The sequence below is a fragment of the Lissotriton helveticus genome, chromosome 5_1 (assembly GCF_964261635.1).
Source record: "Lissotriton helveticus chromosome 5_1, aLisHel1.1, whole genome shotgun sequence".
Taxonomy (NCBI): domain Eukaryota; kingdom Metazoa; phylum Chordata; class Amphibia; order Caudata; family Salamandridae; genus Lissotriton; species Lissotriton helveticus.
In genome coordinates this window covers 1,649,673,205-1,649,700,390 of record NC_136065.1, presented here as the reverse complement: position 1 = coordinate 1,649,700,390, position 27,186 = coordinate 1,649,673,205, and the positions used below count along the sequence as shown (strand labels likewise).

The 27,186-nt window shown below is 44.2% G+C and overlaps 12 non-coding genes across 12 annotated transcripts; 4 read left to right on the top strand and 8 right to left on the bottom strand.

Moving 5' to 3' along the window:
* Window positions 1–2,211: 2,211 nt before the first annotated feature.
* On the bottom strand, window positions 2,212–2,283 carry TRNAT-UGU (transfer RNA threonine (anticodon UGU)). The gene has a single exon. It is a non-coding gene; the product is annotated as a tRNA-Thr (tRNA).
* Window positions 2,284–2,872: 589 nt separating this feature from the next.
* Window positions 2,873–2,954, bottom strand: TRNAS-GCU (transfer RNA serine (anticodon GCU)). Its single transcript has one exon. It is a non-coding gene; the product is annotated as a tRNA-Ser (tRNA).
* Window positions 2,955–3,245: 291 nt separating this feature from the next.
* On the top strand, window positions 3,246–3,340 carry TRNAI-UAU (transfer RNA isoleucine (anticodon UAU)). The gene is made up of 2 exons: window positions 3,246–3,283; window positions 3,305–3,340. It is a non-coding gene; the product is annotated as a tRNA-Ile (tRNA).
* Window positions 3,341–4,487: 1,147 nt separating this feature from the next.
* Window positions 4,488–4,563, bottom strand: TRNAT-UGU (transfer RNA threonine (anticodon UGU)). The gene has a single exon. It is a non-coding gene; the product is annotated as a tRNA-Thr (tRNA).
* Window positions 4,564–5,148: 585 nt separating this feature from the next.
* On the bottom strand, window positions 5,149–5,229 carry TRNAS-GCU (transfer RNA serine (anticodon GCU)). Its single transcript has one exon. It is a non-coding gene; the product is annotated as a tRNA-Ser (tRNA).
* Window positions 5,230–15,930: 10,701 nt separating this feature from the next.
* On the top strand, window positions 15,931–16,025 carry TRNAI-UAU (transfer RNA isoleucine (anticodon UAU)). Its single transcript has 2 exons — window positions 15,931–15,968; window positions 15,990–16,025. It is a non-coding gene; the product is annotated as a tRNA-Ile (tRNA).
* Window positions 16,026–17,352: 1,327 nt separating this feature from the next.
* TRNAT-UGU (transfer RNA threonine (anticodon UGU)) lies at window positions 17,353–17,428 on the bottom strand. Its single transcript has one exon. It is a non-coding gene; the product is annotated as a tRNA-Thr (tRNA).
* A 583-nt stretch (window positions 17,429–18,011) lies between these two features.
* On the bottom strand, window positions 18,012–18,093 carry TRNAS-GCU (transfer RNA serine (anticodon GCU)). The gene has a single exon. It is a non-coding gene; the product is annotated as a tRNA-Ser (tRNA).
* Window positions 18,094–18,386: 293 nt separating this feature from the next.
* On the top strand, window positions 18,387–18,481 carry TRNAI-UAU (transfer RNA isoleucine (anticodon UAU)). The gene is made up of 2 exons: window positions 18,387–18,424; window positions 18,446–18,481. It is a non-coding gene; the product is annotated as a tRNA-Ile (tRNA).
* A 1,155-nt stretch (window positions 18,482–19,636) lies between these two features.
* TRNAT-UGU (transfer RNA threonine (anticodon UGU)) lies at window positions 19,637–19,708 on the bottom strand. The gene has a single exon. It is a non-coding gene; the product is annotated as a tRNA-Thr (tRNA).
* Window positions 19,709–20,297: 589 nt separating this feature from the next.
* TRNAS-ACU (transfer RNA serine (anticodon ACU)) lies at window positions 20,298–20,379 on the bottom strand. Its single transcript has one exon. It is a non-coding gene; the product is annotated as a tRNA-Ser (tRNA).
* Window positions 20,380–27,036: 6,657 nt separating this feature from the next.
* On the top strand, window positions 27,037–27,131 carry TRNAI-UAU (transfer RNA isoleucine (anticodon UAU)). Its single transcript has 2 exons — window positions 27,037–27,074; window positions 27,096–27,131. It is a non-coding gene; the product is annotated as a tRNA-Ile (tRNA).
* The last annotated feature ends 55 nt before the right edge of the window (window positions 27,132–27,186 follow it).

Below are 27,186 nucleotides of genomic sequence, written 5' to 3'. Positions count from 1 at the left end.
TAGATTCAAAATGACAAGTCGTCAGCATCCGGTGATCAGTGGAATGGTTACTCGCTGTACGCATGTTTCTAGTGTGGCTGCTTTCACGTTTAGGGGAGAACAGGCTATTTATTGTTCGAAAGCAGTAGCAGATTAATGACTCCGAGTGCAGTTCCTCATAGGGGCACATTTGGGTGATAAACATCAGTGACATGAAGACTAAATTGCCCGGTAAATTTAAAGACAGATTAGAGATAGGGGAGGAATTAAGTCCTGGGTGAATCTATGTTTTTGCCAAACAACTTCGGCCTCATCTTAGATTTAGCTGATGCACGAGGCGGCCATTAGATCTCCCGGACCAAGTACCAATCTTTTGTCACCTTTCTTGCCCCTTATCAAGCCCTTCAGGAAACAAAACCTCTGAAAGCATTCAATCAATAACGAGATCAGTCGATATTATCTGTGAGAGAAACGGGGCTTGCAGGCAGGCTCTGTTTGGAGAAGGCTGTTTCTCTGAATGCTGCAGCGTGGGCATCTTATCAGTAAGTGACCGCAGTGCCACGAGAGTGATTGAGCGAGTGTAGATAACGTCACAGTAAATCGGGGCCCTGCGGAGACACACGGACCCTGAAGGGCAGAAACGCAGCTCGTCAATGCGTGTGGCCCTGCCCAGCCCTTAAGGCTTTCAAAACAAACACAGGAGTGGGCCTGCTCTCGCCCGTATGCTGTCGGTTCGAATGTATCTGAACACTGATGCAGTACCTTGTGCTGCCAGCAGGGGCGTAGCTATTGTTAGTGCAGCAGCGGCGTGACCTTTGAGGGAGGAGAGAGGGCCTAATTATGGCACTTTTATTACGCAAGAGAACGCTAGAGGGGTACGCTCATTGCTTATATTGAGGACCATGGCGCCCTTCTACGTCAGTCTGCCCGTACAGAGCTGGTTCGGGGAGACGAAACTGTGCGGCATATAAAGTAACATGGTGCAGCCACTGAATTACTGTCCATTGTCCACTGAGTGCAAAACTTTTCTCCCTGTGGGAAAGCCTTTCGTCTGTTGCTTTCAGACCAAACTTATTTTTCAAGGGGAAAATCCGCAGTGCCAGCTCTAAATCTTTAAACGTGCCCCAATGAAAGATGCCCAGGGCAAAGACCTTGATGGCCTGCTTTTTTTTTTTACATTACAATTCCAAAGGAAATCACAATAGAGGGCGGCCTTACAGTAGTTAATGAGATTCGCCACCTAAAACACACTAATCTGGCCTAAAACGAAAAGAATGCTGATGAGGATATCAGCCCTCACACCGGGGAGACGAGAGATGCGCAGCTAAGATCAATTGTGGGCACCGGGCGGGATGTCGCCTTTAATGGCTTTTGCAAAAGACTATCTTTTTAAAATGCACGTCTGAGACAAAAAACCTCTCCGAGGGCACAGGGGCTAAGAACAGAATTAAAGAAGCAGCGCCAACCTCCTCAACTGCACCAATCACCCGATATTAGCAGAAGTTTAACATCACTTTAAAAAGAATGCGATTGACCTACCGAGAAAGTACATGAGTAAATGTGTAGCAATACACTGATTTATACTGTCTCCCCTCAGGCAAATACCTCTCTCTTAAGCGCGTGCACTGGAACATTTTGTTTTATTACCCAGTGAGATAAGTGGGGAAAAAAGCCTTCGGTACCTGGGGAATTAAAATGTTCAGGCTTGTCATATCAGTGTCTGTTTTCAATTTCATGCAGGGCGAATAATTATAACCGTGTTTAAATTGAGCGCAGAAGAAAGATGGGCTCAAGTGCAAATTAATTTCAGATTATCACAACAAAGACAATCAAACTTCAACAAGCCTGCCAGGGAGAGGCTTCGCGACGGCCCCACTGGTCCCTTCCCGCCTCCAACTTACAACAAAGAAATTCCAGCTCAAATTAAGCTAATGATCCAAACGCAATTCCAGCTCAAATTAAGCTAATGATCCAAACGCCGCACTTATGTCTACCTTTTTCCTATGCCTCGTGAAAGCGCTATTATTTACAAAAGGAAAACAAGCATTACAGTCCCCGTTCCTTCCGCGCGTTCAGCCGAGCCCTGGGAATGCAGCGAGCGCGTTCGCGTGCTCCTTTCGAATCGCCTCCAAGGCGATGCGCGCGGCCAGGAATGTCTCCTTGAAAGGAGACACGGCCACAATAAGTTCTCGGCGGAGACGCGCTTCCGCGCGTTTCAGCCGAGCCCTAAAAAGGCCCTGATGAGGCTTGAACTCATGACCCCTGGTTTACAAGACCAGTGCTCTGCCACTGAGCTACAAGGCCAGCCTGCCTGCAGTATGTAAATCGCTTCATGTATTCTTACTGCGGTATGAAGATATCTATGATTTTGAGACTCTGTATGGAAATGCAGTTGCATTTGAATGTCTACATGCGTGCACAAATTGAAGAGCATGCTTAAGACACTTTTCTTGGAAGTAGGAAAAACTCCATTTTGATTTGAGAACATAAGAGTATTCACATTTATGACCATACTGATAGCTCTAGTTAGTATGTCCGCAATCAGTGACAGATAAAGAACTCACTTATTAGAAGTGATCTGTCTCTCTGGGGCAGACATATGTCAACAGTCATACACTTGAGATGGCTGAAACTTTAGGAGTAAGAGCTGCTTTCTTATCAGTCTATCTATCCAAACTGGTTAGAAGGCCAGGAGTGAGGGAAAGGCAATCCTCTGGACACTTCATGAAAGATCTAATTTCAATTAAGCACAAAACACTTCCCTTAATTTGACATAATTGCCAAAATGGAATAGTCAGTTGGGCCCTTCTAGTGGATTATGGCTGTGTCTAGAAAGAGAGTGTAATTGTACTACGAGACATGCCCACCTTCAAATGAGTGTCTGATGGGTTTCCGACGAAGGTGGGATTCAAACCCACGCGTGCAGAGAACAATGGATTAGCAGTCCATCGCCTTAACCACTTGGCCACCTTGTCTGCCTTTGGTGACTATGTTTCATTTTTTAGGAAATTCTTACTATGTGCTAATTACAAATAATCATAAGTTTCTCCTAGACTGTGTCAGAACTGGCAAATGTATGTGGTGTTCAATAGACAGAGCACATGATATAGCAGAATTATCAAATCTGTTCCATTAGGACTTTAGTTTTTAATAGTCATGATAACATGCTAGCATGTGAGTCGATCTTGCACAGTGAATAAGGGAGCAGTGCCAGTATCTACTTGGTCAGCTCTAGACTGCCAACTGGAGAGATATGAGAACAGTGAGCTCCAGAGGCGCAATCGGTTAGCGCGCGGTACTTATACAGCAGTACTTGCATTGAGGCATGCCGAGGTTGTGAGTTCGAGCCTCACCTGGAGCAGCTTATTGGTTTTTCATAAACCATTTCACTAAAAGTAAAGATTAAACTCAGGGTAAAGACGGCCCTTGCTAGAGAGTCTTTACTTCTTTTCAGGATCTGCGTGGCTGACTTGCAAATATCACAATCCTATTCGATGCTCCTTATAAACATTCCATGATGGGCCGTCTTGCATAGCATGCAAACACCACATCAGTGCATTTAAAAATACTTTTGTAGAATAATAAATATGATGAAAACATTGTTGTCACGGGATAACCATATACTGAGGAGCTGCAAACAGTGCTGTATCAGCTACTTACAATACAATTTAACTGAAAGACATATCAAAAGAAGAGCGTCATCATATTAATGTTTCTAGTCAACATAAGAGTTGCACCATAGCAGCTTATGGTGCTTTCTGCTCAGATTGTGCCTCCAATCCCACATTGATTTTTTAATTCTTTGCAGTTTAAAAAACACAATTCGTGCTCAAAGTTAACTTTTTAAAACCATTCAACCTATTACATTTATTTCTCTAACTTGTGAATGTGGTCCATGTTCTCTTTTCCTCATCCCCATCACGATACTCCTTTTCCCGAAATCAGGTTCACTTCTTTATCCAGCCGACCCTTCCAAAGTCACCAAATCTATGAAGCGATTCTGCTTTTTCTCACATTCTCTCTATGTACAAGATACCTTGTATCATTTGAATGGACAGCAGGAGAGTCGGATATTTATGGTTAGTGGGGGTGGGGTTTTGAAGATTAACCTCATTTGACTAAGAGCCGGGGCATCTGGGAGGAAAAGTATTTTAAGGGGGATGAAGTTCACATCTCCTTGGTGAAATTTCTAGATCCTTATTTCATCCTTTCTGTGGATGCAGACTCAGTCGGAACAGAGGTCATAGTCCTCGCTCTGACTTTCAAAGGAACTTCAAATATGCATGGCTTATTTGGCTTTGCCCAGCAGGGTGAAAATGGCGTTTGTCAGGCGTTCGTCAGGCGATCGAAAGGGGTGAGGCAATAGTTTATGGTTCAATGGTTTTCATGAAGTCTTCTTGATACGATGAAAGCAGGAAAGGGAAGCTTGTCTATAAGCAAACTTAAGACAATGTGTGACTCCTAGAAAGAATGACTTGGAAACAACATACAGAAACTCACGTATAAAAAGGCCGTGATGAGGCTTGAACTCATGACCCCTGGTTTACAAGACCAGTGCTCTGCCACTGAGCTACAAGGACAGCCTGCCTGCATTATGTAAATCGCTTCATGTATTCTTACTGCGGTATGAAGATATCTATGATTTTGAGACTCTGTATGGAAATGCAGTTGCATTTGAATGTCTACATGCGTGCACAAATTGAAGAGCATGCTTAAGACACTTTTCTTGGAAGTAGGAAAAACTCCATTTTGATTTGAGAACATAAGAGTATTCACATTTATGACCACACTGATAGCTCTAGTTAGTATGTCCGCAATCAGTGACAGATAGAGAACTCACTTATTAGAAGTGATCTGTCTCTGTGGGGCAGACATATGTCAACAGTCATACACTTGAGATGGCTGAAACTTTAGGAGTAAGAGCTGCTTTCGTATCAGTCTATCTATCCAAACTGGTTAGAAGGCCAGGAGTGAGGGAAAGGCAATCCTCTGGACACTTCATGAAAGATCTAATTTCAATTAAGCACAAAACACTTCCCTTAATTTGACATAATTGCCAAAATGGAATAGTCAGTTGGGCCCTTCTAGTGGATTACGGCTGTGTCTTGAAAGAGAGTGTAATTGTACTACGAGACATGCCCACCTTCAAAAGAGTGTCTGATGGCTTTCCGAAGAAGGTGGGATTCGAACCCACGCGTGCAAAGCACAATGGATTAGCAGTCCATCGCCTTAACCACTCGGCTGATAAGCGTTGCCAAAATACCATCTGAGTGACTTACCTCACTCACCTACAGTTACCCAAAATAAGTCAGCCGGACAGTGGAGAAGAATAAACAAAGTAAGTTTATTAGTCCACAAACTCCCATATGAGAGGGCCCTATATCGACCTCACCCCTAAGAGTGTGCCGAGAAGGACTGCCTCACATCATCATGGTGATACATTATATTACGAGTAGGCAGAGTAAACACGCCCATAATGGAAAAGTACTGGTCCACCAGGGGTGTGGACAATGGCCTCATACAAGAGGCATCTGCACCTGCAATAGCAACACTTGTTATCATCTCCCAAGGACACAGAGCCAGGCCGCTACATCCCCAGCGCATGAGAACGGCCTGATAAGGAGTTTCGCTAGCAGGAGCTTCAGCTACAGTAAACCAAGAAATGCATATATGCTGACACAAGGAATTCTTCCTATTCCTACGGGAGGGGGAATGAGCAAGTACAGTTTGCACGCAAAGAGAAATAATACAAAATGGTGTCACACATGCTAAGCTAAGAACACTGCAAACGATATCACACGCATAAGTGAATAACTGCATAATGAGGACATAAACGTAAATGCGTAAATGCAGGTAATCAGTTAGACACATTCCGCTAACTCATAAGCATAATGTACGAAGGGGCGGGGCTTGGGATTGACGCCTATCAGACCCTCCTTTTAGCGGACTGTGGCTAACACGTTTGTTTCCATTTATTAACCAAAAGGAGGGCCTTTACAGCAAAATCTATGGGCTTGGAAAAACTGGAATGACATACTTAAACCAGAACATCATCATGAATGAGTATCAACCAATTAGCATCAGTAAGCTCAACAGCATCGGAGACAGGATATTGTTTCAATCTTTTCGTAGACTTTTTCATATTGCTGGCACACATGGAGCAACAAGGGGGAAGGCAGTAAACGCAGAGGCAGCATGACAGTAGGAAACCTATAACACCTATAATGACCATGAATATTTTCCAACCCCAGGAAGAGAAAAGACCCCACAACCATGTCTGTAGGGACCAAGTACCAGTATCTTGATGAAGTTCAGCAGCCAACCTATGAAGCTTCTGCACAGCCAAGTTAACTGTCGGGGCGGAGTCAGGAATATACACGCAGCAAGACGTCCCGATGACGCGGCAAGCTCCACCCATATCTGCCAGGATGACGTCAAGAACCATCCTATTCTGAATCGTGAATAATCTCATAGCCTGCATCTCCAGTGACATATTAGCTGCAATATCAGCTTCAGTATTCACCACCTTTTCCATAACCCGTGAAAGACGTCTGATGGACCTACTATTAAAGATAGGGCCCCAGAATGGCAACAGGCCTTTAGAAAAATCGTTAAACTGCTGTCCAGCTGTGTCCGTCTGATCAACGTCATCAACTTGAAGGTCCCTCCTTTTTCGCTGTCCTTGCACCACGTCAAACCTCCTATGTGTCTTATGATAATCCGAAGGTGCTACATAAACAGGAGGGAGTAAGTAGGCCAGGTAACATGTCCCACCCCAACCCTCAGGCAACCACAGGTACCCATTATCGCCACATACAAAGTAGACATTAGGGGGAGTGACAAGCGAAGGACGAAGGGTCAACCTAATCGAAGTAGTCACATTACAAATGCTGTCACCCACCTTTATCGGACCTCTACCCTGTATACAGAAATAAGGCGAGGGTCCCACTACTGCTAGGGCCACCAGAGAATGACCACTACTGTTTGTAGCAGGAGGGCGTCGGTATGCTAGAGAAGAGTTTAACTGTAGAAAACTCACTCGTACCTTATCAGTGTCATTAGGTATCAGAAATTTGTCCAATTTTGTCGAGCAAGTCTCTAAAAATATTTGGTCAAAACGTCCATCAGTAAATAATCGTCCAAGAGATGAGGGAGGCAAAGGGCGTACTCGCATCGTCAGTGTAGACCTACTGTCGGGGAGTCGTGGGGTGAGAGAGTCAGGCTGCTGGAAAAACTTCACCCTACCTATCAAGGTATACCAGCCCACACAGCTATTCACAGGGGTTAATTGCAGTGCCAATAACCTGTCCTTCTTGTATGCTGCAGAAGGAAGCAATCCACATACCCAACAATCTGTCACATTGTATACAGCGTGTGCATGATGTAACGTTTTTATGAAGACATTATCACGGTAACCTTTTCTCATACATTGTTCACCATAATCGACAGTAACCATATTATGTTCGGGTAAGGGAGAAGGGGTAGGAACCATTTTGTGGACTGGGTAAGCTTTGTCTAGAAAAAACAATATTCCAAGCATAATCAGAAAAACGATAATGAGCACCACAATAACCACAATTTTACTTTTTCGTGATAGGGCACGCCATGGTGAATCTGGTTCTAGTCTGCGGGGAGCAGCAAAAGGCTGTTCCTCATCGGGTATTGGACGACCAAAAGGGTAAATTTCTGCTAGAGAACGGGGCAAGGGATATCCTAAAAGTTCAAAAACTAGGGACACTACTAAAAGTTCAGACACTCCAAAACCGGCCAGAGGGGTTCTTCACCCTTCGATGGGCTGTTCGCCCTATGTCCGTTAAAGCCTCATAGGCAGGCTTTCAACTTCGCAAACCCTATTCCCTCGACGGAGTCACACAACTGCAGTGACTCAGGAGCACTAAACTTGGGCCCACGTTGAACTCTAATGTTCCATCCAGCAATGTCTCAGAAGTGCACCAGGGCTCCTTTCAGCAGTCCATCCCTATTGCTACACTCACCTATCGACTATAGTCCACTCCTATCCCTATCTCAGCCCTTCTTCCAGTGCTCAATGCGTTTGCCTCTCTTTCCTGGGCCGCAAGTTATAGCGAGTGCTCCCTCGCACTTCGTGGTCTGAAAACAGAATTGGTGGATCGTTTGGAAAAGAGGTGGCTTCGGTCACTTGAGCACCGTGACCGATAGAAACCTCGCTACTCGTACTCAGGGCTGGCTTCCGTGCTTTGTCATCGTGCTCCTCCCCAATCAACACAGCATCAGAGAAAGGGAGATACTTAGGCAACGATTCTGTTTCGTGATCTGCAATGCCACCTCTTACCCATGCATCATAGGGTAAAGGCAGTGGAACTTTCTTCACGTGAGAGGCGTGCGTCCACGCCTTACGGCCCTCCACTCGAAGTGCGGTGCGGGTGGTGAGCAGCACCAACCTCGGCTCAGACCACCTGGGCTCCAAACAGGACTTCCGCTGGTATTTCTTAACGACGACCCAGTCCCCTGGGTTGATGCCGTGACCGGGCCCCTCAGGCAGCGGCTTCAGTGTGTCTGCTACCTGCTGGTGAACAGAATGGAGATCTTTAGTCAAAGCATACAAGTAGTCTGTCAGCATAGGATATTCGATCTCTGAGAAACATTTAGGTCTAGGAACTCCCCACACATTTGCTGGCCTGCCGAATACAACTTCGTGGGGAGAAACACCTGTCTTGGAATTTACTGTAACTCGTGTGGAGAGTAGAGCAAGGGGAAGAGCGTCTGGCCAGCGTAGCCCAGTACTTTCTTGTATCTTGGCCATTTTCAATTTCAACGTACCATTAAATCTTTCAACTAAACCCGCAGCCTGTGGGTGTAAGGCTGCGTGGAATTTTTGAGAGATTTGTAATCCCTTGCATATATTTTTCATCAGTTCTGCATTGAAGGAAGTACCGTTATCACTCCAGATCACCCTAGGTAACCCGAACCTGCTGAAGTATTCCTTAATCAACATTTTAGCTGTCGACATGGCTGTACAGTCTTTTGTTGGAAAGGCCTCCACCCACCTACTGAATGCGCACACCACCACAAGTACATACTTAAGATTGTTCACTCTTTCCATTTCAATGTAATCCATCTGTATTACTTCAAAGGGGTATGTTGGGGGTGCAAAATTACCCACAGGGACAGGTGTTCCCTTCCCAGGATTGTGTCGTAAACAAATCATGCACTGTTGTACCATACGTGTGGCCACCCTGGAAATGTTCTTATTACTCCATACTGGGTCTAATAATTTACATATTCCTTTGGCACTTATATGAGCTGGTCCATGAGCCATTGTCACCACTGGGAGGACATATGCATTTGGGAGCAACCATCGTCTTTTGTCTGTCACATCCGTCCAACACTCATCCGAGTCCAGCTGTCCCTTTCCATTCTTCCATTCCCTCAGCTCCTCCTCAGTCACTTTCTCCTGTATGTTCCGCACACTCTGTACAGTATCTGAAAACATATTAATGTCTGGCACCCATCTAGCCGGTCCAGCCACAAACATTCGCGGGAGTCTGTTTCTGGCAGTTTCTTTGGCTGTCTGATCTGCAAACGCGTTTCCCCGCCCCACATCATCAACCACCGCTTTGTGTGCACTACACTTTATGACTGCTAGCCTTCTGGGAAGCGTTAGAGCCGTCAACAGGCGCAATATCAATGGGCCGTGTTGAATGCGTTGTCCGTGTGATGTCAAAAATCCCCTCTCTGCCCACAGTCTTCCATAGCTATGAGCCACGCCAAAGGCGTATTGGCTGTCAGTATAAATGTTCACATCCAATCCTTCACTCAGTTCACATGCACGCATCAACGCTATTATCTCTGCAGCTTGGGCTGAGTTATACGGGACTCTAGAAGTCTCCACCACTGTGTGTAATGTCGTCACTGCATATGCTGCTGTTGTGGTGCCGTCCGCTAGTTTAAAACAAGACCCATCAACAGACAACTCTCTGTCAGGATCATCTAGGGGCTTATCCGTCAAATCTACTCTCCCTTTTGTCTCCTCCTCTGTTCGGAACAGGCAGTCATGCACTTCACCATCTTTCTTGTCCGAAGGGAGAGGCAACAGTGTGGCCGGATTCAGGGTAGCGCATCTTTTTATCGTTACATGTGGGGCAAATAGTGTCATCTCATAACCAGTCAGGCGAGCGCTAGTTAAATGCTGCATCTGTGTTCTATTTAGTAAAATGTCCACTGCATGTGGTACCATTACCGTAAGAGCTGAACCCAGTACGAGCCCTGCCGATTGTCTTATCGAGACTGCAGCAGCCGCTGTAGCCCTTAGACAGCTCGGAAGCGCTCTTGCCACATTGTCGAGCATTGCAGAGAAGTAAGCACACGGTCTCTGTTTCCCTCCAAAATCTTGTGTTAAGACAGACAACGCGCAACCTTCCGCCTCGTGCACATAGAGTACAAAAGGCTTCTGGTAATTGGGTGTTCCCAAAACGGGTGCAGAACATAAAGCAGTCTTCAACAACTCAAACGCTTCTTGGCATGCAGGTGTCCAAGGTAGGGGCTCACACACCTCTTTCGTGGTCAGATACAGCAGGGGTTTTGTTAGTAAAGCATAATTTGGTATCCACTGACGACAGTACGATGTTATACCCAAGAATGCGCGCACCTCTCGCTGTGTTTTAGGTACTGCCATGTTAGTTATTGCCTTAACGCGTTCTGGTGTCAGCCTTCTCCCGTCCTTCGATAGGAGGTGACCGAGGTAGGTGACTTCCTGTCGGCAGTATTGGAATTTAGGGAGGGACACCTTGTGTCCCTTATGAGCCAAATGGTGTAACAATTTAACAGTAGACTCTCGGCACCCCTCCTCAGTATCGGAGGCGATGAGAATATCATCCACGTATTGCAACAAGACATTTCCTTGCGGGAGCTCCAAATCATCTAACTGTGCTTTCAATGCTTGACTGTAAATACTAGGGCTTTCTGTATAACCTTGAGGAATTCTACAAAATCTAAAACTACGGCCAGCCAATGAGAATCCGAAGAGGTACCTGCTATCTGGGTGAACGGGTATACTGAAGAACGCATTCTTAAGGTCCAACACTGAAAAGTATTTAGCTGACGGAGGTATCATAGTCAAAATGGTAGTAATGTCAGAAACCACTGGGTACTGGGGCTCCACCACTTTGTTAACATGGCGTAAATCAATCACAAAACGATAGACATCAGGTGTATTCTCACCCTCGGCACCTGAGGACCTTTTAAGTATCGGAAGTATCGGACTATTACAAATATTCGAGTCCGTCTCCTCGACCACCCCTGATCCAATCAAATCCTGTATAATCTGCAACAGAGCCCTCTCTCCATCTCTAGATATCTTATATTGAGGTATGCGAGGCAGCTTCGCTCCCACCTTAACATTTATGGACACCGGTGCAATGTCCATTTTTCCCACATCAGTATCGCTACTGGCCCACAGACTCGGAGGGACATCCCTGAACTCAACTGGGAGGGGCTCGTCCTTTGAAAAACATTGCTGCGCACGCGCGACAGAAGGACCCATCGTGAGGTACACACCATCCGGGGAACAGTAAATCGTAGCATGCAACCTTTTTAACAAATCCAAACCTAGCAAATTTTCACCACAATTCGAAGTCAAGAGAAAAGGGGAGTCAACAGTAAAGGGGCCAATCGTAAGTGTCAAGGGCTTAGAGATGGGGCTAACCACCGGTGTACCAGAGAACCCCACCGAAACATTAGTCTTGCCAGACAGAGCCGCCCCTGGAACCTGAGAACGTGCTACAGAACTTTTCGTAGCACCTGTATCCAATAAAAATTTCTGATGGGATCCCGACAAGTCTGCCGTTACATAAGGCCCACGTTGATCAACATCCACAGAAACAGGTCCCTCACTCTGCCCTACGCTGTCCTAGTTATAGGAAAATCCTGTGAAATCATCGTTGTAGAACTGTCTATCCCTGCCATCATCGCCCTCCCTCTGAGAATGCTGTCTATCCTTTCCTCCGTCAAAGTAATTTCCTCCCGGTCTCCTGCCCTCCTCGGACTGTCTAGTGTCTCTATTCGCATCTCCCCGACCTCGTCCCCTACCAGGTCCAGTCTGGGACCGTAGTACTGGACAATCTTTCCACCAGTGCCCTTCCTGTTTACAGTTAGCGCACTGGTTGGGTCCCAAACGCTCTCTTCTCTCTCCCCTCCCGAAGCTACTTCCTCGACCACCTGACGCGGGCGGGGCTCCCCGTCCTCTGCCCTTCGCTACTTGCTGCAACAAAACCTTCGTCTTCAAATCTTTCGCCTTCTTTTCCTGCCTGTCTTTGTTCTCATTCTCTCTATGTTCATAATACTGGGCCATGCTCAAAATGCCTGAGGGGGTAGATGTTGTCCATGTACTCTCAGATGCTTGCAGTCGGGCCGATATTTCTGGTAGCAGATTCGTAACGAATCTATTGACAAAAAGAAGCAGCCCTCCATCTTGAGAGATATCTTGTCCGCTAAAATCCATAAACGTTTCCTCAAAGCGGGTCAAGAAATCTGAAACTGCCTCATCCTTTTTCTGTTTGCAAGCCGTTAACTTATCCCAATCTACCTTTTTAGGAGGAATGAGTGAATGCATATATTTAATTATACGCCCGGGTAATGCTAGTATCTCTGGTTTCGGCTTTTCGCCTGGCTTACGTTCCTTGTCCCAATCTGTAAATTCTTCCCAAGTTCCGCCTAACTCCTCTCTATGTTCCGAACCCTTCACCTGTCTCCACACATCCACGGGGACCAATAATCCGAAAAACAGTTCAATATCTGCTAACGTCATCACTGTTGAGGAGGCTGCCTCTGTTAATTCTTTGTAATAAGCCGTTGGATTCTTCCTAGAGTCGGGCAACTGCGCTTTCAGAGCTAATACTTTGCTCCTTTTCCAGGGCGTATACACCCATTGTTCTTGGAAATGAGCATCTACACGTGGTCTAGTCACTACCAAGGTGGTCGGGTCTACTATTTCAGATACCTCAGGGTGAAATATAGGGTGTACTTCACGCATTGGATGTATCCCCGGGAAGTGGGTCTCACCTGTTGCTGTTAGCTCATTCCTGTACTCCAACAAATACCTCAGACTACGGAGCACTTCCCCCGCTCCAGTATTAGCCCTGTAAGCATGAGCCTTAATATCGCGAAGAATCGCTGGCGCCTCACCACCATATCCCTGCTCCCATAGCGCTATTAGGGTCGTTGACATGTGCCACAAAGCATGCTGCTGCATCAAAGGCTCATAATCCTTCATAGTAGACCAAATATCCTCTAATGAATAAATGTTATTCCTGGCCCATTGACAAGCTTGATTAGCTACCATTGTCTTCTCGTCTAGGGGTACAGTAGCGCGTGTGAGTAACTTTCGTACCTGATGGAGTAGTCCTCCCTCCGCTCCTCTAGCAGGTGTTCGCAACGCGCTCTGAGGAGTGGCACTGGCAGAAACAGTGGGGATAGCGGGGCCAGCAGAGAACACCGGGGATAGCGCAGCAGACGCAGGGCTCGCCGCCGAGAAAGGGAGCAAGGGTGCCGTGGTAGAAGGGGAAGTAGGCCCCCCTGCAAAGGAAGCAGGTGTACCGGACAAGGGAGGGACACTGATTTGGGGAACTGAAACCACCGCCTGTGGGGCGGAATCTCCGAGCACGGGGTACAGCGGCTGTGGAGCATATGGGGGAGGGGGTCGGGCGCTCAAAATATCTTCCATCTCGTCTACATCCTCTTCCTTTACCACATAGCACTTATTTTCCAATAACCTAAAACGCCTATCTGCGCGCTCAATCCGCAGCTCATTCTCTTTCTTAGTGTGTTCCCTCGCCTTCTGTGCCATAGTCTGAGCCGATCTTTTCTGAGCAACCTTCTCCTCCCTTATCTGCCGTTCCCGTGCCTCCTTCTGCCACATTCGCAAAGAATCAAACATACTCTGGCGGCTGCGCCTAGCAAATAATTTGTCTTGCAAATAGTCTAATTTTGCCGCGTCAAAAGAGCCTAGTAAGGGCCACTGCAAATCCACATTATCCATTGTATACTTATGCCATAAAGAGGAAAACAAAATAGGAGGCAAGCCGTGTTTGACGTACATGTCGAAATTTGGAGAGCCTTCCTGTGGGGCAGGTTGGCTCTTAGCCAATCTCACATCTGAAACCTCATCACAACACCCGAAACACCACAATTTACTAAAGCACGGCATTTTGTATTCTTACAACACACAACAACACAGTAAAAATTCACAGTATCATATACATATATCAATCAAATAGAATCCAAACCAAAACACGTGTTACCAAGATGGGACAAGGCCCGTCGACCAAGTCCTGGGAAACCTGGACACTACCGAGGACTGAACAGCCTACACCCGCTGTTCCGAGACTGGGAAACCAATCCGTTTCCCGGGCAGCACTACAAATCGGCAGGTGCCACACCGCGCGGGACCCGGCACCCTCCCGCAAATCACCACATTAGGTGTTCGGGCGAGCCCAAAATCCTCGCGCCGCAAGCCGCTCACCAACCCGCAGTACTATCCAGTCGGATTTTTCACAAACCCACGTTCCCCAGTCTCCATCAAGTCTGTCAGAGCGCTATCCGCACCCTGAGTTTCCCGGAGCACACTAGCCCCAGAAGCACACCGGCTCCTCCAATCACCAGAGACACACCGGTCTCACGGAGCACTCCGGCCCCCTCAATCACCGGTCGGACCACTTACCTTCCGTGCGCGGTCCCGACCTCTACCGTTCTCCACTTCCGGCTGGCTGGACCAACACGGTCAGCTCCAAGGTTCCGCCTTCCGGACTCCGGCGTAGGATCATGGACCGAGACCTCCTCCGATCAGCAAGGTGGGGCAGCGCTGCGAGAACCAAGCTCGGCATCAAAGTGGGTACCCGGGCCCACCGTGCCGACCAGGGGGTCTCCGGCCTTCTGCTACCCACTTACGGGTGAGAAAGGTCCTAATCGCGGAGTACCTGTTCGGGCGCCATCTGATAAGCGTGGCCAAAATACCACCTGAGTGACTTACCTCACTCACCTACAGTTACCCAAAATAAGTCAGCCGGACAGTGGAGAAGAATAAACAAAGTAAGTTTATTAGGCCACAAACTCCCATATGAGAGGGCCCTATATCGACCTCACCCCTAAGAGTGTGCCGAGAAAGACTGCCTCACATCATCATGGTGATACATTATATTACGAGTAGGCAGAGTAAACACGCCCATAATGGAAAAGTACTGGTCCACCAGGGGTGTGGACAATGGCCTCATACAAGAGGCATCTGCACCTGCAATAGCAACACTTGTTATCATCTCCCAAGGACACAGAGCCAGGCCGCTACATCCCCAGCGCATGAGAACGGCCTGATAAGGAGTTTCGCTAGCAGGAGCTTCAGCTACAGTAAACCAAGAAATGCATATATGCTGACACAAGGAATTATTCCTATTCCTACGGGAGGGGGAATGAGCAAGTACAGTTTGCACGCAAAGAGAAATAATACAAAATGGTGTCACACATGCTAAGCTAAGAACACTGCAAACGATATCACACGCATAAGTGAATAACTGCATAATGAGGACATAAACGTAAATGCGTAAATGCAGGTAATCAGTTAGACACATTCCGCTAACTCATAAGCATAATGTACGAAGGGGGCGGGGCTTGGGATTGACGCCTATCACGGCCACCTTGGGTGACTATGTTTCATTTTTTAGGAAATTCTTACTACGTGCTAATTACAAATAATCATAAGTTTCTCCTAGACTGTGTCAGAACTGGCAAATGTATGTGGTGTTCAATAGACAGAGCACATGATATAGCAGAATTATCAAATCTGTTCCATTAGGACTGTAGTTTTTAATAGTCATGATAACATGCTAACATGTGAGTCGATCTTGCACAGTGAATAAGGGAGCAGTGCCAGTATCTACTTGGTCAGCTCTAGATGGCTCAACTGGGGAGATATGAGAACAGTGAGCTCCAGTGGCGCAATCGGTTAGCGCGCGGTACTTATTCAGCAGTACTTGCATTGAGGCATGCTGAGGTTGTGAGTTCGAGCCTCACCTGGAGCAGCGTACTGGTTTTTCATAAACCATTTCACTAAAAGTAAAGATTAAACTCAGGGTAAAGACGGCCCTTGCTAGAAAGTCCTTACTTCTTTTCAGGATCTGCGTGTCCGACTCTTCCAGGTGCAAATATCACAATCCTATTCGATGCTCCTTATAAACATTCCATGATGTGCCGTCTTGCATAGCATGCAAACACCACATCAGTGCATTTAAAAATACTTTTGTAGAATAATAAATATGATGAAAACATTGTTGTCACGGGATAACCATATACTGAGGAGCTGCAAACAGTGCTGTATCAGCTACTTACAATACAATTTAACTGAAAGACATATCAAAGGAAGAGCGTCATCATATTTATGTTTCTAGTCAACATAAGAGTTGCACCATAGCAGCTTATGGTGCTTTCTGCTCAGATTGTGCCTCCAATCCCACATTGATTTTTTAATTCTTTGCAGTTTAAAAAACACAATTCATGCTCAAAGTTAACTTTTTAAAACCATTCAACCTATTACATTTATTTCTCTAACTTGTGAATGTGGTCCATGTTCTCTTTTCCTCATCCCCATCACGATACTCCTTTTCCCGAAATCAGGTTCACTTCTTTATCCAGCCGACCCTTCCAAGGTCACCAAATCTATGAAGCGATTCTGCTTTTTCTCACATTCTCTCTATGTACAAGATACCTTGAAGTTAAAACTTTTGGCATTGTAAATGACAAAGCTATTTTCGCTATTTTCAAAACCAACACATAAATAAAAAATGTGTAATTTACAATACCAATAGCTCAAACTTTCCTAATGCGAGACCTATTGCATTGCAAATGCTTGTCTCACATTCTCTCTATGTACAAGATACCTTGTATCATTTGAATGGACAGCAGGAGAGTCGGATATTTATGGTTAGTGGGGGTGGGGTTTTGAAGATTAACCTCATTTGACTAAGAGCCGGGGCATCTGGGAGGAAAAGTATTTTAAGGGGGATGAAGTTCACATCTCCTTGGTGAAATTTCTAGATCCTTATTTCATCCTTTCTGTGGATGCAGACTCAGTCGGAACAGAGGTCATAGTCCTCGCTCTGACTTTCAAAGGAACTTCAAATATGCATGGCTTATTTGGCTTTGCCCGGCAGGGTGAGAATGGCGTTTGTCAGGCGTTCGTCAGGCGATCGAAAGGGGTGAGGCAATAGTTTATGGTTCAATGGTTTTCATGAAATCTTCTTGATACGATGAAAGCAGGAAAGGGAAGCTTGTCAATAAGCAAACTTAAGACAATGTGTGACTCCTAGAAAGAATGACTTGGAAACAAAATACAGAAACTCACATATAAAAAGGCCGTGATGAGGCTTGAACTCATGACCCCTGGTTTACAAGACCAGTGCTCTGCCACTGAGCTACAAGGACAGCCTGCCTGCATTATGTAAATCGCTTCATGTATTCTTACTGTGGTATGAAGATATCTATGATTTTGAGACTGTATGGAAATGCAGTTGCATTTGAATGTCTACATGCGTGCACAAATTGAAGAGCATGCTTAAGACACTTTTCTTGGAAGTAGGAAAAACTCCATTTTGATTTGAGAACATAAGAGTATTCACATTTATGACCACACTGATAGCTCTAGTTAGTATGTCCACAATCAGTGACAGATAGAGAACTCACTTATTAGAAGTGATCTGTCTCTGTGGGGCAGACATATGTCAACAGTCATACACTTGAGATGGCTGAAACTTTAGGAGTAAGAGCTGCTTTCTTATCAGTCTATCTATCCAAACTGGTTAGAAGGCCAGGAGTGAGGGAAAGGCAATCCTCTGGACACTTCATGAAAGATCTAATTTCAATTAAGCACAAAACACTTCCCTTAATTTGACATAATTGCCAAAATGGAATAGTCAGTTGGGCCCTTCTAGTGGATTACGGCTGTGTCTTGAAAGAGAGTGTAATTGTACTACGAGACATGCCCACCTTCAAAAGAGTGTCTGATGGCTTTCTGACGAAGGTGGGATTCGAACCCACGCGTGCAGAGCACAATGGATTAGCAGTCCATCGCCTTAACCACTCGGCCACCTTGTCTGCCTTAGGTGACTATGTTTCAGTTTTTTAGGAAATTCTTACTATGTGCTAATTACAAATAATCATAAGTTTCTCCTAAACTGTGTCAGAACTGGCAAATGTATGTGGTGTTCAATAGACAGAGCACATGATATAGAAGAATTATCAAATCTGTTCCATTAGGACTGTAGTTTTCAATAGTCATGATAACATGCTAGCATGTGAGTCGATCTTGCACAGTGAATAAGGGAGCAGTGCCAGTATCTACTTGGTCAGATCTAGATGGCTCAACTGGGGAGATATGAGAACAGTGAGCTACAGTGGCGCAATCGGTTAGCGCGCGGTACTTATACAGCAGTACTTGCATTGAGGCATGCTGAGGTTGTGAGTTCGAGCCTCACCTGGAGCAGCTTACTGGTTTTTCATAAACCATTTCACTAAAAGTAAAGATTAAACTCAGGGTAAAGACGGCCCTTGCTAGAGAGTCTTTACTTCTTTTCAGGATCTGCGTGTCCGACTATTCCAGGTGCAAATATCACAATCCTATTCGATGCTCCTTATAAACATTCCATGATGTGCCGTCTTGCATAGCATGCAAACACCACATCAGTGCATTTCAAAATACTTTTGTAGAATAATAAATATGATGAAAACATTGTTGTCACGGGATAACCATATACTGAGGAGCTGCAAACAGTGCTGTATCAGCTACTTACAATACAATTGAACTGAAAGACATATCAAAGGAAGAGCGTCATCATATTAATGTTTCTAGTCAACATAAGAGTTGCACCATAGCAGCTTATGGTGCTTTCTGCTCAGATTGTGCCTCCAATCCCACATTGATTTTTTAATTCTTTGCAGTTTAAAAAACACAATTCATGCTCAAAGTTAACTTTTTAAAACCATTCAACCTATTACATTTATTTCTCTAACTTGTGAATGTGGTCCATGTTCTCTTTTCCTCATCCCCATCACGATACTCCTTTTCCCGAAATCAGGTTCACTTCTTTATCCAGCCGACCCTTCCAATGTCACCAAATCTATGAAGCGATTCTGCTTTTTCTCACATTCTCTCTATGTAAAAGATACCTTGTATCATTTGAATGGACAGCAGGAGAGTCGGATATTTATGGTTAGTGGGGGTGGAGTTTTGAAGATTAACCTCATTTGACTAAGAGCCGGGGCATCTGGGAGGAAAAGTATTTTAAGGGGGATGAAGTTCACATCTCCTTGGTGAAATTTCTAGATCCTTATTTCATCCTTTCTGTGGATGCAGACTCAGTCGGAACAGAGGTCATAGTCCTCGCTCTGACTTTCAAAGGAACTTTAAATATGCTTGGCTTATTTGGCTTTGCCCGGCGGGGTGAGAATGGCGTTTGTCAGGCGTTCGTCAGGCGATCGAAAGGGGTGAGGCAATAGTTTATGGTTCAATGGTTTACATGAAGTTTTCTTGATACGATGAAGGCAGGAAAGGGAAGCTTGTCAATAAGCAAACTTAAGACAAGGTGTGACTCCTAGAAAGAATGACTTGGAAACAACATACAGAAACTCACATATAAAAAGGCCCTGATGAGGCTTGAACTCATGACCCCTGGTTTACAAGACCAGTGCTCTGCCACTGAGCTACAAGGCCAGCCTGCCTGCAGTATGTAAATCGCTTCATGTATTCTTACTGCGGTATGAAGATATCTATGATTTTGAGACTCTGTATGGAAATGCAGTTGCATTTGAATGTCTACATGCGTGCACAAATTGAAGAGCATGCTTAAGACACTTTTCTTGGAAGTAGGAAAAACTCCATTTTGATTTGAGAACATAAGAGTATTCACATTTATGACCATACTGATAGCTCTAGTTAGTATGTCCGCAATCAGTGACAGATAAAGAACTCACTTATTAGAAGTGATCTGTCTCTGTGGGGCAGACATATGTCAACAGTCATACACTTGAGATGGCTGAAACTTTAGAAGTAAGAGCTGCTTTCTTATCAGTCTATCTATCCAAACTGGTTAGAAGGCCAGGAGTGAGGGAAAGGCAATGCTCTGGACACTTCATGAAAGATCTAATTTCAATTAAGCACAAAACACTTCCCTTAATTTGACATAATTGCCAAAATGGAATAGTCAGTTGGGCCCTTCTAGTGGATTATGGCTGTGTCTTGAAAGAGAGTGTAATTGTACTACGAGACATGCCCAACTTCAAAAGAGTGTCTGATGGCGTTCCGACAAAGGTGGTATTCGAACCCACGCGTGCTGAGCACAATGGATTAGTAGTACATCGCCTTAACCACTCGGCCACCTCGTCTGCCTTAGGTGACTATGTTTCATTTTTTTTTTTTAAGTTTGAAGTTTATTAAGGCATAAAGAGAAAAAGACAGTACATGCAGAAACAGTCAGAAGTGATAAAAACAAGAAAACTCTCTTACATTACAATGGAATTGTTCATAGAAATAACGTAAAATAGAACAATATATGTTAAGAAAATCAGAAATATTGAGGGAGAGGGAAAATCATTAGAACCATATATCTTAAAGGTGGCAAAAAGAAAACATAGCTTGTACCAACAAACTCATACATATTAGGATAAAACAATCACGGTGGCTTTTGAACTTCGACATTACGTAATGGAGAAATGGGAGATGGTCTGGAAATCCTGGATAGATATTCGGTAAGGGGGATCCATAGAAGGTCACGCTTAATTGCTAGGGAAATAGGGGAAACGAAATTGGTGTCTAGACGATGGTTAAAACACACTGCGTTCCACCATGCAGTGAAGGAAACGTCGTTAGCCTGTTTCCAATGCGATGTAATATGATGAAAGGCTATGGCTATCAGGAGATCGAGTAGTTTGTGTTTATGGTGGGGTTCAGGAAGAACAGGGGAAAGGGAACCTAGAAAAATGTGAAGGATTGAAAAGGAAAGAGTGATGTTGAAAATTCTTTGAATTTGGGACCAAACTAAATGCCAGAACTGGAGAATGGGAGGGCAGTCAAAGAGCATGTGTTTCAAATCAGCTATAGGACAAGAACAGGACCAACAGGTGGAAGGGGTGTCCAAGGAGAAAGAAGACAAAATTAAGGGAGTATATAGTGTACGGTTGTAAATAAAAAATAATGTTTGGGTAGTATTGGCAGCTCTAGATGTACTGTGAATTTTAGACCAAATTTTATCCCAAAAATTAGGAGGCCAATTTTGAGACAAGTCTTTCTCCCAAGCCAACTCAACCTTAGATTTAGTGCGTTCAGTCGAAGAGTGGAGAGCTTTATATAGAAAAGAAGCAGAGGGGGACTGGTCAAGGGCATTAGAGATGGAAAGGTGAGGTAGAGGAACAGAGTTGGTAGTGGGAAGGGAGGAGAGATATTGGACAAGGGAAGGGATCAGCGATAAATATTGTTTACGAGAAGAGGAAGGTAATGAAAATTGGGTTCGGAGAAGGTGAAAAGGAAGAGGACAAGTAGCAGAAAGAAGTTGAGAAATCCATTTTAAACCACGAGAGTGCCAGGACTTCCAATAAAGTGAGCGATTTCGAATTTGAAGGGACTTATTATGCCAAATAGGTTGGGTGTGAACAGAAGAAGCAGAAGGGTAGGAGGATAGCAAGTACGGCTGAAGAAGAGAACGTGTGTGAGAAATGATAGGAGATCGGAGAGAAGAGACATTAGAGGAAAAAGAAAGAACTTCGTTAAAGTCATAAGGATGGAGGAAGGATGATTCTAGAGTTAGCCAGAGTGGAGGATAATACGGAAGGTCTGAAGAAAGCCAACGAAAGGCTTGTTTTAAAGAGAAAGCAGTATGATACGATTTGAAATCGGGAAATTTGACCCCACCCAAAGATTTATCCTTCTTTAAAACAGAAAGAGCTATTCTAGATTTCTTACCCTTCCACAAAAACTTCAGCAGAATAGAATCTATTGACTTGAAGTAATGAGTAGGGATGTGAATAGGAGTCATAGAAATAGTGTAGAGGACCAAAGGAGTCAGCATCATCTTTATGGAATCTAAGCGTCCCCACCAAGAAAGAAAGAGAGGGTTCCAACGGTTGGTAGAAGTAGTGAGTTTAGTGGAGAGAGATTCGAAATTAAATTTGAGAGTGTCAGAGAGACGAGGGGCGAACCATACACCTAAATATTTAATCTTAGAAGGTTGCCAGGAAAAGCCAGAAGTGTCGAATAGATGCTTGAGGCATAACGGATTCAGGGGGAGGATTTCACATTTGTCCGTATTAAGTTTATATCCAGATACATTAGAGAAAGCAGATACTTGATTAAGGAAGGAAGGTAAAGTTGTGTGAGGATCTGAGCAGTAAAATAAAATATCATCAGCGTATACCGATAACTTAACTTGTTTTTGGGAATCATACTGAAAACCAGAAATATTCTCGTCTCGTCTAATTTTGGTTAAGAAGGGTTCTAAGGCTAGAATAAACAGAAGAGGAGATAGAGGACATCCTTGACGGACACCTCTGCGAAGAGGAAAATAATCAGAAGTGATACCGTTAGCAAAAATGGAGGCGTGGGGACTGGAATAAAGTAAGGAAATAAGAGAAATGAATTTGGGTGGAAAACCAAACCAACGAAGAGATTGGAACATAAAATCCCAGCCTATCCTATCGAAGGCTTTTTCGGCATCGAGAGAAATGGCAGCTAATGGAGAGGGAAGAGAGGCAGCTCTGCTCAAAATGTTAAAGAAAACACGAGAATTATCCGATGACAAGCGACCTTTAACAAATCCGGATTGTTCCGGACCGATAAGTTCTGGTAGTAGAGGGTCTAATCTAAGAGCTATAATTTTGGCGAAAATTTTATAATCAGTATTTACCAAGGAAATTGGGCGATAATTTTTACATAACGTATGATCTTTATCTGGTTTGGGTATGAGACAAATTAATGCTTCTTGAAAAGTACCGTGAGAAGAGCCAGATTGGACAAAGGATTGAAACAATAATAAAAGTTTAGGAAGGAGAAGAGAGGAGAAGTGGTTGTAAAACTCAATAGTAAACCCGTCCGGTCCTGGGGCTTTGCCTCTACGGAGGATCGAAACAGCTTGTGAAATTTCAGAGAAGGAAATGTCCAAATCTAATGATTGAAAATCAACATGAGAAGATTGAGGGGAAGGGATATTCTGGAAATAGGATAGAAGGTCATCAGGATCAGGGCTAGACTCAGGAGTATATAAAGTTTGGTAAAAAGAAACAAATTGAGCCAATATGTCCTTGTCTTTGAACAAGGAAACACCAGCAGGATCCAGTAAGGACTCTATCTTTGTTTTTTCCTTGCGTATTTTAAGGTAATTAGCTAGAAGTTTGCCCATTTTGTTTTGGCCTCCATAATAGCGGGAATTGCATTTAAGGAGAGAATTTGAAGCCGCATTAGTAGTAAACCTATTGAACTCAATTTTGGCAGAAATGAGTGCACGAAGAGATGATTCAGAGGTAGAATTATAATACGTATATTCTAGTTCCTTAATTCTATCCAAAAGTTGAGTTGATTTGGTAATCAACTGTTTTTTCTTTTGAGAAACAAAATTGATGATAAAGCCTCTAGCAGCTGCCTTGAAAGAGTCCCAAACTGTGACAAAGGAAGACCCAGGAAGGTGGTTTAGTGTAAAGAATTCAGAAGCAAAATCCATAAATTTAGTAGAGAAAATGGGGTCTAGTAGTAAAGAATTATTAAATCTCCAGCGTCCCGAATGAGGGGAGAAGGGAATAAGGTCAATATCTACGAAAACGGGGGCATGGTCTGAGATTAAAATGGAGCCAATATCTGAATGGGTGGTTAGTTGTGCCAGGGATTTGCTGAGGAAAAGGTAATCAATACGAGATTGAGAGTGGTGGGTGGGGGAATAAAACGTGTATTCTTTAAGGTCAGGGTTACATAATCTCCATATGTCAACTAGAGCAAAGTTCTGAATTGCAGTAATAAATTGGGAATGCATCTTGGAGGGGATAAACTTAACTTTGGAATTCCTGTCAAGAAAAGGGTCTAGAACTTGGTTGCAATCACCACCAAAAATAACATATTGTTCATTAAGAGTAACCAACTTGTCAGAAATAGCAGGCCAAAATAACTTATCAACACCTGTAGGAGCATAAACATTAAAGATAACGATAGGTATTTTATCAATGAGGAGATTAGAGATAACCCATCGGCCATTATCATCATGTTCGTGAGTTACAACTGAAACATTTAACTTTTTATGACATAAAATAACAGTACCATTTTTCTTACCTAAAGCAGGAGAGTGAAAAACATGTCCCACCCAGCAACGTTTAAGTTTAGTAGCTTCTGTGTCCGAAAGATGGGATTCTTGCAAAAGAGCTACATCGGCTTTAAGCCGTGCCAGGTGAGTGAGGACACGTTGACGTTTAATGGGGTTATTTAACCCCTTAACATTCCAAGTAACTACCCGGAATTTGTAACTTCAGTAAAATGATATGAGATAAAATACATTAAGAGATGAGCGATAGAATGAAGAGAATCATAATGAAAATGCGAAAAACAGGAAATGTAAGAGAAAGATAAGAAAGAGAGTGGAGATGAAACAGTAGAGGAAGAGAAGCGAAAAAGTTGAAAAAAGGAGGAGAAAAAGAGAAGCAATAGAAAAAATAGAGCAAAGAGTATAGAAAGAAGTAACATCTTAACTAATAGCGAACAAGTCAAGGGAACTGAGGGATGACGACGCCAGAAGAGGACGACATCAACAACAGAGACTCACATCGTCGAACACCTGAGGAACCAGCGGAGGAACAAAATGAAGGGAAATACGGATACACCGGGATGAAGAGACACGAGGTTAGGATCTGTAAAAAGATAAAAATTAGAAGAAACATTAGAGATACAAACGGAGAGTAAGATAAAAAAGAACACAAGAACAATATCACAACAGAGGTAGGATATAAATAGGTAGGAGATATTCATTCAAATACAGGCATTAGAAACAAATAACTACAGGAAAACACAGAGGTATATAAAAATGAGAACACATGGCAAAATAAAGATGGTTAAACAGATCTTGCAGTGTCCATGTTGACGGCTTCGTGACGACGAAGGAACTCTTCAAGGACGAGCGGATCATCGAAAGTAGTTGTTCTGTCCTTGTATGTCACCTTGAAGAGGCATGGATGTAGCAGTCCATAACGGGCGCCAAGGGCTCTCAAACGTGGTCGTAAATCAAGGAACTGTTTTCGACGATCAGCTGTGACTTTAGCAACGTCTTGAGAAAGGTATAGCCTATGACCTTCCCATATGATTTGTTTTTTAGTCTTTGCTGCAGACAACACTTGAAGAAGATCAGTATACTGGAGGAACAGCATGATGACTCCGCGGGGCTTGGTGGAGACTTTAGGGCCAAGTCGGTGCGCACGTTGAATATTAAGAGAGGTGGAGGGAGGAAGACCCAAAATTTGTGGCAAAAATGTTTGGAAGAAAACTGTAGGGTTGGATCCCTCTGTAAGTTCCGGAAGATTATAAAGGCGAAGGTTATTCCTCCGGTTGCGATTTTCCAACTCTTCCGACTGTCTCTTCAAAAGAGAAATATCCTTTTCTAAGAGTGTAATTTTTGCGCAGGAAGACTGAAGTGTTTCTGTAGATTGTTCCACCAAGAGAACCCTCGACTCCAAAGTAGACCATTTGTCGTGAAGAAATTGTAAAGTTTTAGTTGTCTCAGCCATGAAGGGTTTGAGTGCACGAAGCTCCTCCAGAATAAGATCCATTGACGCAGAATGTGCTGAAGAATCTGGAGAAGGAGGGTGTGTTTTCAGACGTTTTATTGAAGCAGGTTGTTGAAGCTTACTGGTTGCAGTAGTTTTAGGAATTGCGCCGTGGACAGCAGATGGTTTAATGGGAACAGAGTCGTCCATAGTGTGTGGCGCAGAATCAGAGTCTGAGGAAAGTTGTGGTTTGGTCTTTGAAGCTGGAAGCTTGAGGTTACGAAGCTTCCCCATAAAGAACAGGGGAAGGAAGCGCAATGACACCACAACCAGCAAATGAGAAAAATGTTGTAAATGTGATGCAAGAAATATTCCTTATGGTGAAAAAAGCACCACGAAGAGTGATGAAATGCAGCAAAATGAGCGTCCCCAAAACATATACTGTCTCCTCATAGAAACCAGGAAGAGCGTTGAGAGAGAGTATTACCTCATAACAGGGAGAAAACAAACTGAAGCGCTAATATGACTTAGGAAGGTCATAAAGTCCATGCGGAGCAAGGTGACATTTTGTTATGTAAATAAGGATGTCAAGCATGAGAAAGTAGCGCTAGTTAGGCTGAGAGAAAAGACAGTTCCGTTTCTTGTCAAAGAGGCAATAGACAAGCATCACAAGTGAAACGATAAGGTGTCGAGGAGACTAGTATGCCAAGAATTCGGTGTTTGAAAGTTCTGCATTATGCGCGCTGAGGTGAAAAAAGCGGCGTTTGTTGAAAGGGCAGGTTGCGCGGTGAAAATTGGTTAAGATGGCGGCCGCTGAAGAGCGAAGCGCGTCACATGTGAAAGCAACTCACACCGCCGGTGTAGAGAAGAGCAGTTTAGTTCTCCCTGCTCACCTCATGTTCCGACGGCAGAATCTGGCATCAGCGCTGTCATTTGGCAAGGAAATGCGGAAAAAATCGCCGGCTCCGGTGAACGGCTGACGGAGCTCCGAGGTCAAGCCGCCATCTTGTACGGCGTTCAAGCCACGCCCCCCACTATGTTTCATTTTTTAGGAAATTCTTACTATGTGCTAATTACAAATAATCATAAGTTTCTCCTAGACTGTGTCAGAACTGGCACATGTATGTGGTGTTCAATAGACAGAGCACATGATATAGCAGAATTATCAAATCTGTTCCATTAGGACTGTAGTTTTTAATAGTCATGATAACATGCTAGCATGTGAGTCGATCTTGCACAGTGAATAAGGGAGCAATGCCAATATCTACTTGGTCAGCTCTAAATGGCTCAACTGGGGAGATATGAGAACAGTGAGCTCCAGTGGCGCAATCGGTTAGCGCGCGGTACTTATACAGCAGTACTTGCATTGAGGTATGCCGAGGTTGTGAGTTCGAGCCTCACCTGGAGCAGCTTACTGGTTTTTCATAAACCATTTCACTAAAAGTAAAGATTAAACTCAGGGTA